The sequence below is a fragment of the Gorilla gorilla genome, chromosome 20, assembly GCF_029281585.2.
Source record: "Gorilla gorilla gorilla isolate KB3781 chromosome 20, NHGRI_mGorGor1-v2.1_pri, whole genome shotgun sequence".
In the NCBI taxonomy this organism is placed as follows: domain Eukaryota; kingdom Metazoa; phylum Chordata; class Mammalia; order Primates; family Hominidae; genus Gorilla; species Gorilla gorilla.
Window position 1 is genome coordinate 48,376,053 of NC_073244.2, and position 17,350 is coordinate 48,393,402.

General features: G+C 43.2%; 2 protein-coding genes across 27 annotated transcripts in view; one reads left to right on the top strand and one right to left on the bottom strand.

Annotated features, from left to right (window-relative positions):
• Positions 1-17,350, bottom strand: part of ZNF585B (zinc finger protein 585B) — a 68,602-nt gene that overhangs the window by 26,198 nt on the left and 25,054 nt on the right. For 2 of the 6 annotated variants that reach the window (XM_019015321.4, XM_063701284.1), the window contains exon 1: positions 1,196-1,302. The exons of 1 other annotated variant lie outside the window; for it this stretch is intronic. The gene's annotated coding sequence lies outside the window, so the exon portion shown is untranslated. 3 more of the 6 variants (XM_055369158.2, XM_019015320.4, XM_019015319.4) reach the window with 3 other exon arrangements.
• LOC101153727 (zinc finger protein 383) overlaps positions 8,707-17,350 on the top strand; it is a 30,749-nt gene continuing 22,105 nt past the window's right edge. For 4 of the 21 annotated variants that reach the window (XM_055369182.2, XM_055369196.2, XM_055369189.2 and 1 more), the window contains exons 1-3: positions 8,987-9,055; positions 10,362-10,512; positions 15,554-15,675. The gene's annotated coding sequence lies outside the window, so the exon portion shown is untranslated. Of the gene's footprint in view, positions 9,056-10,361; positions 10,513-15,553; positions 15,676-17,350 lie in introns of all 21 variants that reach the window. The other 17 variants (XM_055369190.2, XM_063701287.1, XM_055369193.2 and 14 more) reach the window with 9 other exon arrangements.

Below are 17,350 nucleotides of genomic sequence, written 5' to 3' on the forward strand. Positions count from 1 at the left end.
GGATTACAGGCACCCACCACCACACCCGGCTAATTTTTGTATTTTTGGTATAGGTGGGGTTTTTCCATGTTGGCCGGGCTGGTCTCGAACTCCTGACCTCAGGTGATCTGCCCACCTTGGCCACCCAAAGTGCTGGGATTACAGGCGTGAGCCACCATGCCCGGTCAGTCATATCTAGCAATACACTCAACTGATCCCAATAATATAGTTTTAAATATATAAAGCAGAAACTGACAGAAGAAAGGACAGGTGGACAAATAACTTTTCCAATGTGAGTAGTTTACCTTCCTCAACAAAATAAGCTGTGAGGAGATACATAATATATATAACATATGATTAATATCCATAACAATACAAATTAGAGAACATATTACACTCTTTTCATGTAATAGATGTGACATTTATGAAAAATGAGGAAGAACTAGGCCATAAAGCAATTGTTCAACTGAAGCATCACCTACAGACACTAATTGAAACATAAAGTGCACTTCTTTTTTTTTTTTTTTTTTTGGTGCTCTGTGGCCCAGGCTGGAGTGCAGTGGCAAGATCTGGGCTCACTGCAAGCTCCGCCTCCCGGGTTCACGCCATTCTCCTGCCTCAGCCTCCAGAGTAGCTGGGACTACAGGCGCCCGCCACCACGCCCGGCTAATTTTTTGTATTTTTAGTAGAGACGGGGTTTCACCGTGTTAGCAAGGATGGTCTCGATCTCCTGACCTCATGATCCGCCCACCTGGGTCTCCCAAAGTGCTGGGATTACAGGTTTGAGCCACCGCGCCCGGCCATAAAGTGCACTTTTAAACAGCTCATGGGTCAAAGAAAAACAATTACTGAAAAAAAATTTTAAACACTTAGATTTGAACAATACGAAACTGCTACACATCAAAACAGTGTACAGGCTGAAATTGAAAGAACTGAACTTTTAACTCAGGTCAGAAAGCAAGCTGATCACAGTCCTCACCGACCACCATAGCTGACCCTACAGGCCCTCAGTCACTGACCACAGACTCCCATCACTGACCCCCAAACCCCAATCACTCATCCCAAAGAGCCCCATCAATGACCCTAGAAATCTCTGTCACAGACAACCATCAACGGACGTCACAGACCCCCATCACCAAGCCCCGAAACCATCATCACTAATTCCACAGACAACTCCTCTATTACTGACTTCACAGAATCCCTAATTGCAACCAACCAAAATCGTCACAGAGACCTCTCGGCATTAAAACGTGAAAATAGTCCTGACACCAGCGGCGAAATAGCCTTCGGGGACCACTTCCACTTCCGGTCCGACTTCTAGCACCTCCCCTTATGGACTGTTGATATTGCGCATGCTCTAAATTAACTTGGAAGCCAATTTCAGCCCACAGTCAACAGGGAGCAGACACATACTTAGAGGCATCGTGCAGTTTCCGTAATCGGCGCTAACGGGCAGAGAATATAACCGCGCCCTTATGGTGTTTATTCGTGTGGGCCGCCATCTTTGATGCGTATCGATTCCGTACAGTGAAGGAGTCCGCCTCCCGCAGGGTTGACTAGAGTAAGGCAAGGATTTTCACATAGAATGCAAGACTGTAACCAGTGTGACCACGCTTATACCTAAGAAGAAGTTCCTGAAGATAGGATCTGGAGCTTTATGTTTTTTGTTGTTGTTGTTGTTGTTTTTTGAGACAGAGTCTTGTTCTGTCGCCCAGGCTGGAGTGTAGTGGCGCCATCTCGGCTCACTGCAACCTCTGCCTCCCAGGTTCAAGCGATTCTCCTGCCTCAGCCTCCCGAGTAGCTGGGATTACAGGCAAGCGCCACCACACCCAGCTAATTTTTTTGTATTTTTAGTAGAGACGCAGTTTCACGTCTCTACTGGTCAGGCTGGTCTCGAACTCCTGACCTCAAATGATCCACCCACCACGGCCTCCCAAAATGCTGGGGTTATAGGCGTGAGCCACCGCCTCCGGCTGTTATATTTACAATACCTAAGTTACCCCTTGGTTATGACACACTGAAGAAAACAATGATTTACTAGGAGAAACCATGGGGGAACTAGGAAGCCAGGGATCCTGAGAGAAATAAGGGAGATAAGAGGAGGCATCAGGATGGTACAATCTGTTTTTTGGAGACACCACTCAGGAGAAGGGTGGACTGGGATCTGAGTTCACTCCTGGGTGAAACCACTAGGCAAGACGGAGTTATGTCACAATAGGTAGTATCCTGCAGGAAGGGAGGTACAATTTTTAGTAGTTGAAAACACATTAGTAAATAGGGTAGAAGTTGGGTTAGTACAATCCTCTTCTAGGAGATACCATGGAAGAGGGGTTAGAAGTCTAAGCATCCCCTTTGAAACGGCTGGTAGGAGGCTTTGGGAGGTATAGATGTTTTAATCCCCTTAATCTCCATCAGCATCCACCCTAGCTAACTCAAGCACAACTATAGTAAGCAGCAACAATAAAAATAATAATAGTCTTGGCTGGGCGCGGTGGTTCACGCCTGTAATCCCAGCACTTTGGGAGGCCGAGGCGGGCACATCACCTTATGTCGGGAGTTCGAGACCAGCCTGACCAACATGGTGAAACCCCGTCTCTACTAAAAATACAAAATTAGCTGGGCATGGTGGTGTGTGCCTATAATCCCAGCTACTTGGGGGGCTGAGGCAGGAGAATCGCTTGAACCCAGAAGGCGGAGGTTGCAGTGAGCCGAGATCGTGCCATTGCACTCTAGCCTGGGCAACAAGAGCAAAACTCCATCTCAAAACAACAACAGCACAATAATAATAATAACAGTCTTTAATATGGCCAACGTGTGACTAAAAACACCTGAGGAAAATCTTGCTTTTTTTTTTTTTTTTTTTTTTTGAGACAGAGTCTCACTCTGTCACCCAGGCTGGAGTGCAATGGCACAATCACGGCTCACTGCAGCCTTGACTGCCCAGGCTCAAAAGCAATCCCAGCTGGGCGCAGTAGCTCATGCCTGTAATCCCAACGCATTGGGAGGCCGAGGCAGGTGGATCATGAGGTCAAGAGATCGAGACCATCCTAGCCAACATGGTGAAACCCTGCCTCTACGAAAAATAAAAAAATTAGCTGGGTGTGGTGGCGTGCGCCTGTAGTCCCAGCTACTTGGGAGGCTGAGACAGTAGAATCACTTGAACCCAGGAGGTGGAGGTTGCAGGGAGCTGAGATCGAGCCACTGCACTCCAGCCTGGTGACAGAGTGAGACTCCAAAGAACTGGGATTACAGGCGTGAGCCTCCGAGCCCGGCCAGGGTTTTTTTTTTTTTTTTTTTTTAATTGCAAAGAGATGTTGAATTTTGTCAAATGCTTTTTCTGTTTCTATTGAGATGACCATATGATTTTTGTCCTTCATTCTGTCAGTGTGATGTATTGCACATACTAATCTGCATATGTTAAACCATCTTTGCTTCCCTGGGATAAGTCCCACTTGATCATTGTGTATCTTTTTGACGTGCTATTGGATTTGGTTTGCTAGTATTTTGTTGAGGATTTTTGCATCTGTGTTTATCAGGGATCTTCGCCTGTAGTTTTCTCTTTCTTCTGTCCTTGCCTGGTTTTAGTATGAGGATGGTGCTGGCCTCACAGAATCAGTTTGGAAAAATTCTTTCCCCTTCAATTTTTTTGGATTAGTTTGAGAAATATTGGAATTTGTCTCCCTTAAAAGTTTGGTAGAATCAAATCCAAGAAGGGGATGATGAGAACCTCTAATTTTTAGGCAAACTGGGCAGTTGTTGGTAATCAGGTGACCTAGTAGTTGTCATTGGCATCTGAAGAGGTGGGCAGTCTTGTGGGACTGAGCAATTAAACTGTAAGGTCTGTGCTAACTCAGGTTAGTGTCAGAATTGAATTCAATTGTAGGACACCCATGTAGGGAGGGTTGGAGAAGTGGTGTCAGAAAAACTCCACATATTTTGTGTTAAAAACGAAACATTCTGGAAGTATTGAGTGTTGTGAGAGTATATTTTTTTAAAACCAGTTTGTTTTTCCTATGCAACTGTATAAAAACACATATCAAGTCTCACTCCCCCCACCACCCCAATCACTATAGGTTATCACTATAGGTATTGTTTCTGGTTCACATTTCCAATACTTCTTTTTTCCTATCTTTTCTTTTTTTAGTGAATATAAACAAATGCTTATATCTAATCTAATTTCCTTTTCTTTTTTAGACGAACTATATGTTACACTGTTCTATACTTTCCATTTTTTATATATTCCAGAGTTAATGTCATTCCATAGAGAGCTTCCTTTTTTTTTTTTCTGCTGTGTGTGTATGGGCTGCATAAAACTTTATGATGTGACTGTGGTGATTTGAACTGCTACCTTTATCAAATACTAAGCATCTATGTGGATGTTAATTTCTTTTTTTTTTTTTTTTTTGAGATGAAGTCTCACTCTCTCACCAGGCTGTAGCGCAGTGGCACAATCTCAGCTCACTGCAACCTCTGCCTCCCAGGTTCAAGTGATTCTCCTGCCTCAGCCTCCCGAGTAGCTGGGACTACAGGCGCGTGCCACCACACCCAGCTAATTTTTGTATTTTTAGTAGAGACGGGGTTTCATCATGTTGGCCAGGATGGTCTCGATCTCTTCACCTCGTGATTCACCTGCCTCGGCCTCCCAAAGTGCTGGGATTACAGGTGTGAGCCACCGCGCCTGGCCGGGATGTTAATTTCTTTCTTTCTTTCTTTTTTTGAGACGGAGTTTTGCTCTTGTTGCCCAGGCTGGAGTGCAGTGGCTTAATCTCGGCTCACTGCAACCTCCGCCTCCCAGGTTCAAGCGATTCTCCTGCCTCAGCCTCCTGAGTAGCTGGGATGACAGGCGCATGCCACCATGCCCAGCTTATTTTTTTGTATTTTTAGTAGAGACGGGGTTTCATCATGTTGGCCAGGCTGGTCTCGAACTCCTGACCTCAGGTGATCCACCCACCTCGGCCACCCAAAGGGCTGGGCGTGAGCCACTGCGCCCGGCCATGAGTGTTTATTTCTCCATTTCCCATCCTCTTCCCTTGGTCTGTCTCTCTAACCACACACAAATAGCACACTGTTTTAAATATAGAGGCTTTATCATGTACCTCATATAACTTCATGTAACTTCAATTCTACTTTCTGTCTCTGTGAATACACCTAGTCTAGGCACCTCATATAAGTGGATTCATACAATATTTGTCCTTTTGGTCTGGCTTATCTCACTTCGCATAGTGTTGAAAAAGAAAATAAATGGCTTTTATCTGAAGAATGTAAGCCTTCTTTATGTGATCAGGCCCAGAGAGGGGTTGGGATGACACAGCTGTTGTGGTGGCTCATGCCTGTAATCCCAGCACTTTGGGAGGCCTCGGTGGGAGGATTACTTGAGGCCCGGAGTTTGAAACTAGACTGGGCAACATAACTAAACCCCCTCTCTATAAATTTTTTTTTTCAATTAGCCAGGTGTGGTGGTGTACACCGATAGTCCCAGTTACTCAGAAGGCCTAGGCGGAAGGATGCTTAAGTCCAGGAGTATGAGGCTGCAGTGAGCTGTGATCATACCTCTGCATTCCAGCCTGGGAGACAGAGCAAGACCTTGTCTCTAAAAAAAAAAAAAAAAAAAAAAAAAAATGCTGGGTGCAGTGGCTCACACCTGTAATCCCAGCACTTTGGGAGGCCAAGGCAGGCAGATCACTTGAGGTCAGGAGTTCAAGACCAGCCTAGCCAACATGATGAAACCCTGTCTCTACTTAAAAAAAAAAAAAAAAAAGAAAGAAAGAAAGAAAGAAAAATTAGCCGGGCATGGTGGTGGGTGCCTGTAATCTCAGCTACTAGGGAGGCTGAGGCAGGAGAATCACTTGAACCCAGGAGGCAGAGGTTGCAATGAGCCGAGATCGCACCACTGCACTCCAGCTTGGGCAACAGAGGGAGACCCCATCTCAAAATAAATAAATAAAAATTAAAAAAATAAATTAAAAGTTAAAAAAAAAAGAAATGAGATTTTCTGCTCTAAAATCAAAAGTTTGCAAGCTGCATTCGTTTCTGGAGGCTCTGGAGAATTTGTTTTTTTCATTTTCCAAGTTGGAGAAGCTGCCTGCATTCCTCAGCTCATGGGCTCCTTTCATCTTTACACCCAATAATGGCTGGTCGTGTGTTTCTCACAGCACACAATTCCAACACTGACTTTATGCCTTCTTCCTCATTTCAGACCCCATGTGATTACATTGGGTCTAACTGGACAATCCAGTATAATCCCCCTATGTTAAGGCCAGCCGATTAGCAACTTTAATTCTACCTGTTAATTTAATTCCACTTGCCATGTAACATAGTATATTCGCAAGTCCCAGGAACTAGCATGTGGGTATTTTGGGGGGAACATTATCCTGCCTACTTTAGATGTTGAGGTCATTCAAGAGGAAAATGATAGTTTTGTTAACATGTGATGTTAGAACAACTGAATTTCCATCTGGAAAATAATAACTTTGAACATTACCTCACATACACAAAAATTAACTTCAAGCGGATGATAGACCAAAAATAAAAACTAAACCTATACAACCTTTAGTATAAAACATAGGAGAAATTCTTCACAACACTAGAGGAGTCAAAGATTGTTAGAAAGACCAGAAAGCATGAAGCACATTTTAAAGATGAGAAATTGGATTTCATCAGAAGTAAAAACTGCTTTTTGAAAGACATCATGAAGAAACTGAGGGCTGGGCACAGTGACTCACACCTGTAATAACACAGTGAGACCCCATCTCCACAAAACACAAGAAAATTAGTTGGGGGTGGTGGTGCACACCTGCAGTCCCAGCTACTCGGGAGGATCGACTAAACCCAGGAGGTCAAGGCTGTGGTGAGCTATGTTAACACCACTGCACTCCAGACTAGGCAACAGAGCAAGACCCTGTCTCAAAAAAAAAAAAAAAAAAAAAACTGAGAAGGTAAGCCCCAGGCAGGGAGAGAATATTTGCAATTTGCAATATGTATATTTGGCAAAAGACTTTTACCCAAACATATAAAGAATTGTTATAACTCAATAATAACCAATTTTAAAATAAGAAAATTTTATTTTATTTATTTATTTATTTATTTATTTATTTATTTATTTATTTTGAGATGCAGTTTTGCTCTTGTTGCCCTAGCTGGCGTGCAACAGTGTGATCTCAGCTCACAGCAACCTCTGCCTCCCGGGTTCAAGTGATTCTCCTGCAGGGATTACAGGCATGCACCGGCACGCCTGGCCAATTTCGTATTTTTAGTAGAGACGGTGTTTCTCCACGTTGGTCGGGGTGGTCTCGAACTCCCAACCTCAGGTGATCTGCCTGCCTCAGCCTCCCAAAGTGCTGGGATTACAGGCGTGAGCCACTGCGCCCAGCCGAATATTTTCAATAGATGTCACAAAAGAAGATAAAAGAATGGCAAATAAGTATATGAAAGTATGCTAACTTCACTGACATCAGGAAATGCAAATTAAAAACATAATTTGATACTACTGCTCATTCCTTAGAATAGTCAATAGATGCCTGATGTGGGGTTGGGGAGGTGGGGATTGACTTAACAATGTGGGGGGCAGAGGGCGGTGAATAAAAATATTCTATATCCGCCGGGCGCGGTGGCTCACGCTTGTAATCTCAGCACTTTGGGAGGCCGAGGCGAGCGGATCACGAAGTCAGAAGTTTGAGGTCGGGAGTTCGAGACCAGCCTGGCCAACACAGTGAAACCCTGTCTCTACTAAAAATACAAAAATTAGCCAGGCATGGTGGTGGGCACCTGTAATACCAGCTACTCGGAAGGCTGAGGCAGGAGAATCGCTTGAACGCGGAAGGCGGAACTTGCAGTGAGCCGAGATCGCGCCACTGCAGTCTAGCCTGGGTGACAGAGCTAGACTCCAACTCAAAAAAAAAAAAAAAAAAAAAATTCTATATCCAGTAACACTAAGGATAAATGCTTGAGGGGATAGACACCCTATTTTATATGATATGATTCTTACGCATTGCATGCCTGTATCAAAACATCTCATGTACCCCATATACAACTACTATGTACCCACAAAAATTTAACTAAAATGCTTAAAATTTTTTTAACTTTAAAAAATGTTCTATATCCTGATTACGATGGTGGTGACAAGGATTTAGACATGTGTTGAAGCTTACCGAACAGTTCACTTAAAATGAGTGCATTTTATTGTATCTAAATTATTCTTCGGTAAAGTTGATTTTTAAAAAACATGCACACAAATATAATTTACAAACCATAACATTAGCTCGTCTATGGTGTACCATTCAGTCACTTTTAGTGTATTCAGTTGTGCAAACATCATTATCTAATTCAAGAAGCTTTGCATTACCCCAAAAATGAACCCTTTAGCTATTACCACTCACAGTTCCCCCTAATCTTGCTAGTCCTAAAAAACTCTAACTTACTCCTTTTCCGTAGATTTGACTATTTTAAATATTTCATATAAATGCAGTCATACAGTATGTGGCTCATCCACGGATGAAGGCAAAAATGACGATTTAGTCAGTCTAGCATTCTCAGAGAGGGTTATAACGCCTAGTAGAGTCCGGTGTCCTGGGTGCGTTCTGCACTGTGGGTCGGCTTGGGGCAGAAAGTCATTTAAGCAACCTCCTTCCACTTGCCCCAGCGCCTCACCCCTTCCTGCTCTAGACTACAGTTCCCAAAAATCCTTGCGGCTCTAATCAACTTCTGGCCCGAAGCTGGCGACCTTTTCCTGTTTCTCAGGGAACTCCCTGGGGTTGGCCGGTACCATGGAGGAAGATTGTCTTCAGCGTGCAGGGCCAGCGTCCTACGGCAGTTTCACTCTGAGCCTGTGTCTGGATCACGGAGACGCGGGGTAGCGGTTCGGAGTGCGGAGCAGGGATGTCCCCGAGCTGTGCAGCTGCAAGAACCCGAAAAAGCAGGCGCCATCTTCTCGGCGCGGTCCTACTCCGGATTGTATTTCCCAGAGGCCCCCGCGAGTCCAGGGCAGCCCCTTCATTTGCCTGCTGGACCCTCGGCCTCAAGGGTAGGGGAAGTGCGCGGTGAGCGGCCTGGGTCTTGCGGGCTCAGCTGGGGCCCGCAGGTACGTGCATGGGAGTTTGAAGGGACTGACCAGGCTGGTCTGGAGTGTCGGGCATGTATGAGTTGGTCGGGCTGATAGAGGGGGTGGTGGGGAGGCGGGCGCGAGGCGTGGGCTTCCGTGTGTGAGTGTGACCTTATGTGACTGTGCCTCGCTGTGCGCGCGGGTGTGATTGTATATCCTCGTTGTAGTTGTGTAATTGTAACAATGTAAGGCTGTATGTGTAGGTATGACTGTGTCCCGTGTTGGGACTGTGATTGTGTGTGGCTGTGTAACTTTGCGTGACATTGTGGAGGGTGTTTGTGTGGAGAGAATCTGATGAGGCTGTGACTGTGTGTTAGTCTGAGGGGTGTGTGTGTAATTGTGTTTGTATGACTGTTAGCAGCACTTAAGTGTACTGGATGCCTTACTGAGTAAATCTACTACCCAGAAATAACCCAGTAACGTGAGAATGTGAGAGTGTGACCACGTAACTTTATGTAGCACTGTGTCTGCGGTTGGAAAGTGCGTGTAATCGTGCCGGGGTGATATGTGTGTCCTAGTGCTCATTGTGTTATTTTGAATGTGTGATTGTGTGTAGTGCTCAATAGGGGTCCTGGGGAGGGGGGAACTGTAACTTTGTGTGGCTCAGTAGTGCGTGTGGTATTGTGACTATCTATAGCACTCTGGTTTTGAATGGTGCTATGTTTGAGGGGTCTGTAAACATGCGAGTGTAACTTATCCTCAAGGTAGATGTGGGACAATGATTATGTGACCATATATAGTGTTATTGTTTGGGTGAGGCGTGCCTGTGGAGGTCTATGTGGGTCCCCATGGTGGCTGGGTGACTGCAGCATTGGGTAGGGGGTGCTTGTGACTGTCTTTGTGACTCCAGCTCTCCCTGTGAGGTCAGGACAGATTCTTGAGAGGAGAGACCTCACCCCTCTGATACCAAGAATGCTCATGACAGCCTACACTTCTCTGTTTTTGTTTTGTTTTGTTTTAAGGCGGAGTTTCGCTGTTGTTGCCCAGGCTGGAGTGCAATGGCGCAATCTCGGCTCACCGCAACCTCCGCCTCCCCGGTTCAAGCGATTCTCCTGCCTCAGCCTCCCTAGTAGCTGAGATTACAGGCGTGTGTCACCACGCCCTGCTAATTTTGTATTTTTAGTAGAGACGGGGTTTCTCCGTGTTGGTCAGGCTGGTCTCGAACTCCCCACCTCAGGTGATCCGCCTGCCTCGGCCTCCTAAAGTGCTGGGATTACAGGCGTGAGCCACCACGCCGGGCCGCCTACACTTCTCTTACCTCCCCCATCCCTTCTTCTCTCCATAGATAGTAGCTGTAGATCCAAAATGACCTCTGATCTGCTCAGTCTGGGCCACAAGAAAGGCCTGGCATCTCATCATTCCTTTCTTCTTCAGCTCTGCTCTCCTCAAGAGAGTTACCCAGAGGAAGAATGGCTGTTGACCAAACCAAATACAAGGTGCATTGGGTTTCCTTTTTGCTTCTCTTCTCTGGATAGTCGTGGTTAACATAGAGTCAACAAGTGACCTGGTTCTTACAAGTTTCTATTCAAGAAAATGATGAGAAGCCTTGGAGTGGACGCAGAGAGCCCAGTAGTCTGTTACTTCTTTCTACAAAATGTTCACTTATTAATTTAGAAAATAGAACAGTTTTCCCAGTGTACTAAAGTTTTGTTTTTTTAAACACACACACAGTCTCCCCTCCTCTGTCTCACACACACCCACCCACACAATTCCAAATAATTTAGAAAACAGGGAGTTAAAAACAGCAAATCTACTACCCAGAAATAACCCAGTAATATTTTGATCTATTTCCTTCTAGTAAGTTTCCTATGCACATATACATTATTTTCAAGATTGGAATCTTATGACATTTACCATTTCATATCTTGTATTTTCACTAAAAATTATATATGGTTCTTATATTTGGTTTTCTTTTTTTTTTTTTTTTCTTGAGACGGAGTCTCGCTCTGTTGCCCAGGCTGGAGTGCAGAGGCGCGTTCTCAGCGCACCCAGGCTGGAGTGCAATGGCTAGATCTCAGCTCACTGCAACCTCCCGCCTCCCGAGTTCAAGCAATTCTCCCGCTCCAGCCTCCCCAGTAGCTGTGATTACAGGCACCTGCCATCATGCCTGGCTAATTTTTATATTTTTGTAGAGATGGGGTTTCACTGTGTCGGCCAGGCTGTTCTTGAACTCCTGACCTCAGGTGAGGCCTCCCAAAGTGCTGGGTTTACAGGTGTGAGCCACTGCTCCTGGCCTATATTTGTTTTTTTTGTTGTTGTTGTTTAATCCCTTTATATTACGTAATACAGAAAAATAGTTAAAATATAGACGTATAGTTTAAGAAGTAATTATAAAGAGACCCTCAGCATAACAAAAACTTGCTTCAGCAGTCCAGAAAAGCACACTAGTCCTTTCCCCAGAATAAACTTATCCTACCCCCCTCTTTAGGTAACACTTATCCTGACTTTGATAATCGTTATTTTCTTCTTGACTTTTTAAAAAAAGTTTTGTTTTGTTTTGTTTTTTACCACATATCTGCTTATCCCTAAACAATATAGTTTAGTTTTGCCTTTTTAACACTATATAAATTGTACTGTATGATGTTGTTTTGAGTCTTGCCTTTCTTATAAAATACTATATTTGTTAGCCTCACTCTCGCTGCTGTACGTAGCTGCAGTTCAGACGTTGGTTATTTCCTGTATGACAGGGCTGCTGTGAAAATGTTTTTACAAGTATACCGGTATATATGCATACCTTTCTAGGATATAAGTGTATGAAGGAATTGCTGGGCCATACAGTATGTTTTGCATCTTTAAATTTCCTAGATAATGCTGAACTGATCTACAATATAGTTTTATAAATTAAATTCCTACCGACAGCTTATAAACATTATAGTCATCTTGTATTCTAACACATGGTCATTTGGTATTCTAATCTTTAATGAATCTGCTGATACCATGATATATCATGTTGTTTTAAAAGTATAACATACATTCTGGGGCCAGGCATGGTGACTCATGCCTGTAATCCCAGCACTTTGGGAGGCCTATTGGGCAGATCGCTTGAGCCCAGGAGTTTGAGACAAGCCCGGGCAAGATGGTGAAACCCCATCTCTACAAAAAGTACAAAAATTAACCAGGCACGGTTACATGCTTCTATTGTCCCAGGTATTCAGGGGATAAGGTGGGAGGATTGCTTGAACCTAGGGAGGTTGAGGCTGCAGTGAGCTGCGATTGCACCGCTGCCTTCCATCCTGGGCAACAGGGCAAGACCCTGTCTCAAATATATATATACACCATACATTCTGAAAAGTACAAAATCAAGGTATATGACCTGATGACTTGTATAAAAGTGAGCATATTCCGGGCTGGGCGCGGTGGCTCATGCCTGTAATCCCAGCACTTTGGGAGGCCAAGGCAGGCAGATCATGAGGTCAGGAGATCAAGACCATCCTGGCTACGGTGAAACCCCGTCTCTACTAAAAAAAAAAAAAAAAAATTATCTGGGCGTGGTGGCGGGCGCCTATAGTCCCAGCTACTTGGGAAGCTGAGGCGGGAGAATTGCGTGAACCTGGGAGGTGGAGCTTGCAATGAGCCAAGATTGTGCCACCGCACTCCAGCCTGGCCGACAGAGCGAGACTCTGTCTCAAAAAAAAAAAAAAAAGCATATTCCTTTGACCAGATCTCAAATCTGATAAGGAAATAAAACATAACTGGCATTACAGAAGCCCAAGTCTTGTCCAGTTCCCTCACTACCCACTTCTCCCAAAGAGAACTAATAGTTTGTCTTCTATAGCCATAGACTAATTTTACCTATACTTGAATTTTGCTTGGCTTCTTTTTTTTTCACTTTTTTTTCCTACTGTCAGTTTCACTTGGAGATGATGCTTGGCTTCTTTTGCTCAATATTATATTTCGTATGTAATATGAATGTATTCTGTAATAATATGTAGTATAAATATATAAAATTCATCCATGTTGCTGCACGTTAGTTATAGGTGATATAATGAATATAGTGAACACATTATTATTGCTGTTTAAAATTCTGTTGTATGAATATAACACTTTTTTTTGTTTTTGAGATAGTTTCGCTCTTGTTGCCCAAGGTGGAGTACAATGGCACCATCTCTGCTCACCACAACCTCCACCTCCTGGGTTCAAGCGATTCTCCTGCCTCAACCTCTCGAGTAGCTGAGATTACAGGCGCACGCCACCACACCCAGCTAATTTTTTGTATTTTTAATACAAACGGGGTTTCACCATGTTAGCCAGGCTGGTCTCAAACTCCTGACCTCAGGTGATCCGCCCGCCTCGGCCTCCTAAAGTGGTGGGATTACAGGTGTGAGCCACCGTGCCCGGCCGAATATAACACATTTTACTTATCCATTCCATTATTGATTGGCATTTGATTTCATATTGAGGCTGTTATGAAAAACCCTGCCGGGAACATTCTTTTACATGTCTTTTGGTGCACATATGAATGCATTTGTCTTGGGTGTATTTCTAGGAGTGAAATTGCTGGGTCATGGTTTCTGTATATGTTCAGCTCTAATAGATACTGACAGTTTTCTGAAATAGTGGTATCAATCTATATTCCAAACTGCAGTGTAGACTGTATGACAAGAATAGATTTTACAACAAGAAGCTTTACTAGAGATAAAGAGGAATAGTTTATAATAAAAAGATCAATTAACCAGTAAGATATAACTGTTCTGAATTTATATGCCTTCATAAAATGGCTTCAAATATATTTGACATAACTAAAAGAAGTCGTAGATAAATCACAATCTTAGTGGGGAGTTTTTAGCACTCTTCTCAATAGCTGATAGAACAAGTGACAAACCCAATAAAGCTATATGGTATTTGAACAGTGTGATTGACAAGCTTGACCTGATTGATATGTATAGAACAGTGTACCTTACAACTATATAATATACTTGCTTTTCAAATGCATATGAGACATTTATCCAAATTGATCATATGCTGGGCCACAAAGGGAGTCTCAATAAATTTCAAAGGAATGAAATAATACTGTAACTTTCCTGACCACAGTAGGTTAAGCTAGAAGTCAATAACAAGAAGATAATTAGAAATATCCCAGCCAGGTGTGGTGACTCATGCCTGTAATCCCAGCACTTTAGGAAACCGAGGCAGGAGGATTGCTTGAACCCAGAAGTTTTAGGCCACCCTGGGCAATATAGCAAGACCCCATTTCTAAATTTAAAATAACAAAAATTAAAGAAATATCCCAATGTTTGGGATTTAAGCAGTGTATTTATAAATAACTGGTGACTCAAAGAATAAATTGTGATAGATATTTAAAATATTTTAAACTGAGTGATAATGAAAAATAACATACCAAAATTATGTTTCTAAAGCTGAATATGAGGAAAATATATAGCTGTAAATGCATATGTTAGAAAAAAATGAATGTTGGCCGGGCGCAGTGGCTCACACCTGTAATCCCAGCACTTTGGGAGGCCCAGGCGGGTGGATCACGAGGTCAGGAGTTCAAGACTAGCCTGGCCAAGATGGTGAAACCCCATCTCTACTAAAAATACAAAAAAAAGTAGCCAGGTATGGTGGCAGGCACCTGTAATCTCAGCTACTCAGGAGGCTGAGGCAGAGAGTTGCTTGAACCTGGGAGGCAGAGGTTGCAGTGAGCCAAGATCATGCCACTGCACTCCAGCCTGGGCGGCAGAGTGAGGCTCCATCTCAAAAAAAAAAAGAAAAAAATTAATGTTGAAAAATTAATGATCTATGTATTCATCTCAAGAAGCTAAGGAAAAGTCTAGAAAGTTAAACCCCCAAAATTAAAATCTAGGAAATAATAAGAATAAAAGCCCAAATATAAAATTTTTAGTTTATTTTGTATTGCATACATTTAAGGTATACGTGTTTTGATGTACATAACGAACATATATTGAAATACAAAATGAATGTACAGTGAAGAAAACTAACAAAGGCAAAAGCTTATTTTTGGGAATTAATAAAATTAATAAATCTCTAACAAAACTTAAAATATGAAGTAACACAAAAATTGCCAATATCTGATAAGAGGAAAATTAAACCAACCACAGACTTAACTTAAAGGCTGAGGGCTCAATTAATTAATTAGTGTTTGGTACCTGGGACTTGGTTCCACAAAATAAGCTCATTGGAATCTGAGCCACTGATCATTATACTGGGTCCCTTTTTATACTTCATTGAACATGTAGATTTTTCTGGTTTTTTGTTTTTTTCTTTTTTTTAGAGACGGGCCTCTCACTCTGTCACCCAGGCTGGAGTGCAGTGGTGCAGTCACAGCTCACTGCAAACTCGACCTCCCAGGCTCAGGTGATTGTCCCATCACAGCCTCCCGGGTAGCTGGGACTACAGACGATGTGCCACCATGCCCGGCTAGCTTTTTTTTTTTTTCAATGATTTTGTTTTCATTTTAATTGTGGTATAAAAGACAATGTAAAATTTACCATCTTAATCTTTGTTTTTTTTTTTTAGGCGGAGTCTCACTCTGTTGCCCAAGCTGGAGTGCAGTGGCATGATCTCAGCTCACTGCAGCCTCTGCTTCCCGGGTTCAAGCGATTCTCTTGCCTCAGCCTCCTGAGTAGCTGGGATTACAGGTGGGTGCCACCATGCCTGGCTAATTTTTGTGTTTTTAGTAGAGACGGGGTTTCACCATGTTGGTCAGGCTGGTCTTGAACTCTTGACCTCGTGATCACCTGCCTTGGCCTCCCAAAGTGGTGGGATTACAGGCATGAGCCACTACGCCTGGCCATCTTAATAATTTTTTTTTTTGAGATGAGTTTTGATCTTGTTGCCCAGGCTGAAGTGCAATGGTGCAATCTTGGCTCACTGCAACCTCTGCCTCCCAGGTTCAAGTGATCTCCTGCCTCAGCCTCCCGAGTAGCTGGGAATACAGGCATGCGCCACCAAGCCCAGGTAATTTTGTATTTTTAGTAGAGACAGGGTTTCTCCATGTTGGTCAGGCTGGTCCCGAACTCCCGACCTCAGGTGATCCACCTGCCTTGGCCTCCCAAAGTGCTGGAATTACAGGTGTGAACCACCACACCAAGCTAATCATTTTTAAATGTACATTCCAGTGTTAAGTATATTCATATTGTACAACAGATCTTTAGAACTTTTTCATCTTGCAAACTGAATTATAACTATTAAGCTACAATGTCCCATTTCCCTCTTTCCCCAGCCCCTGGCAGCCACTGTTCTACTTTCTGTTTCTATGAGTTTGACTACCTTAGATACCTCTGTAAGTGGAATCATATATAATAGTATTTGTCTTTTTGTGACTGGCTTCTTTCCAGTCACAATACCCCAAGATAGAAAGGGGATTCGCTGCAGTTAGTCAGTAGACACACACACAAACCCAAGCAGTAACAGGATACAATATAATAATGAATTAGTTAAATGCTTTGATAAATTAGCTTGACATGTTTTTTTTATTATCATTCAGTTTAATTTTTTTTTTTTTTTTTTGAGAAGGAGTCTCGCTCTTGTCACCAGGCTGGAGTGCAATGGTGCGATCTCAGCTCACTGCAACCTCCGCCTCCTGGGTTCAAGTGATTCCCCTGCCTCAGCCTCCCAAGTAGCTGGGACTACAGGCGTGCACCACCACGCCTAACTAATTTTTTTTGTGTGTATTTTAGTAGAGACGGGGTTTCACCATGTTGCCCAGTATGGTCTCAATCTCCTGACCTCGTAAAATATTTTTAACTTCCATTGCAATTTATTCTTTGAGCCACCAGTTATTTATAAATACATTGCTTGAATCCCTGACTTAGCATAATGTCCTCAGGGTTCAAACATGTAGCATGTGACAGGACTTACTTTTTTGTTGTTGTTTATTTGTTTTAATATGCTTTATTTTTTAGGGTACTTTTAGGTTCACAGTAAAATTGAGCAGAAGGTACAGAGATTTCCCATATACGTCTTTCCCCCACACGTATGGTCTCCCCCATCATCAACATCCCCCACCAGAGTGGTACATTTATTACAACTAATGGACCCACATGGACACATCATTATCACTCTGAGTCTATAGTTTACATTAGGGTTCACTCCTGGTGTTACACATCCAGGGGTATGGACAAATGTATAATGACATTTATCTCCATTATGATGTCATCCACATTAATTCCATTGCTCTAAAAGGCCTCTGTGCCCTGACTGATCCTCCCTCCCTGTCAACTCCTAATCTTTTTATTGTCTCCATAGTTTTGCCTTTTCCAGAATGTTGTAATCATACAGTGTGTAGTCTTTTTGAATTGGCTTCTTTCACTT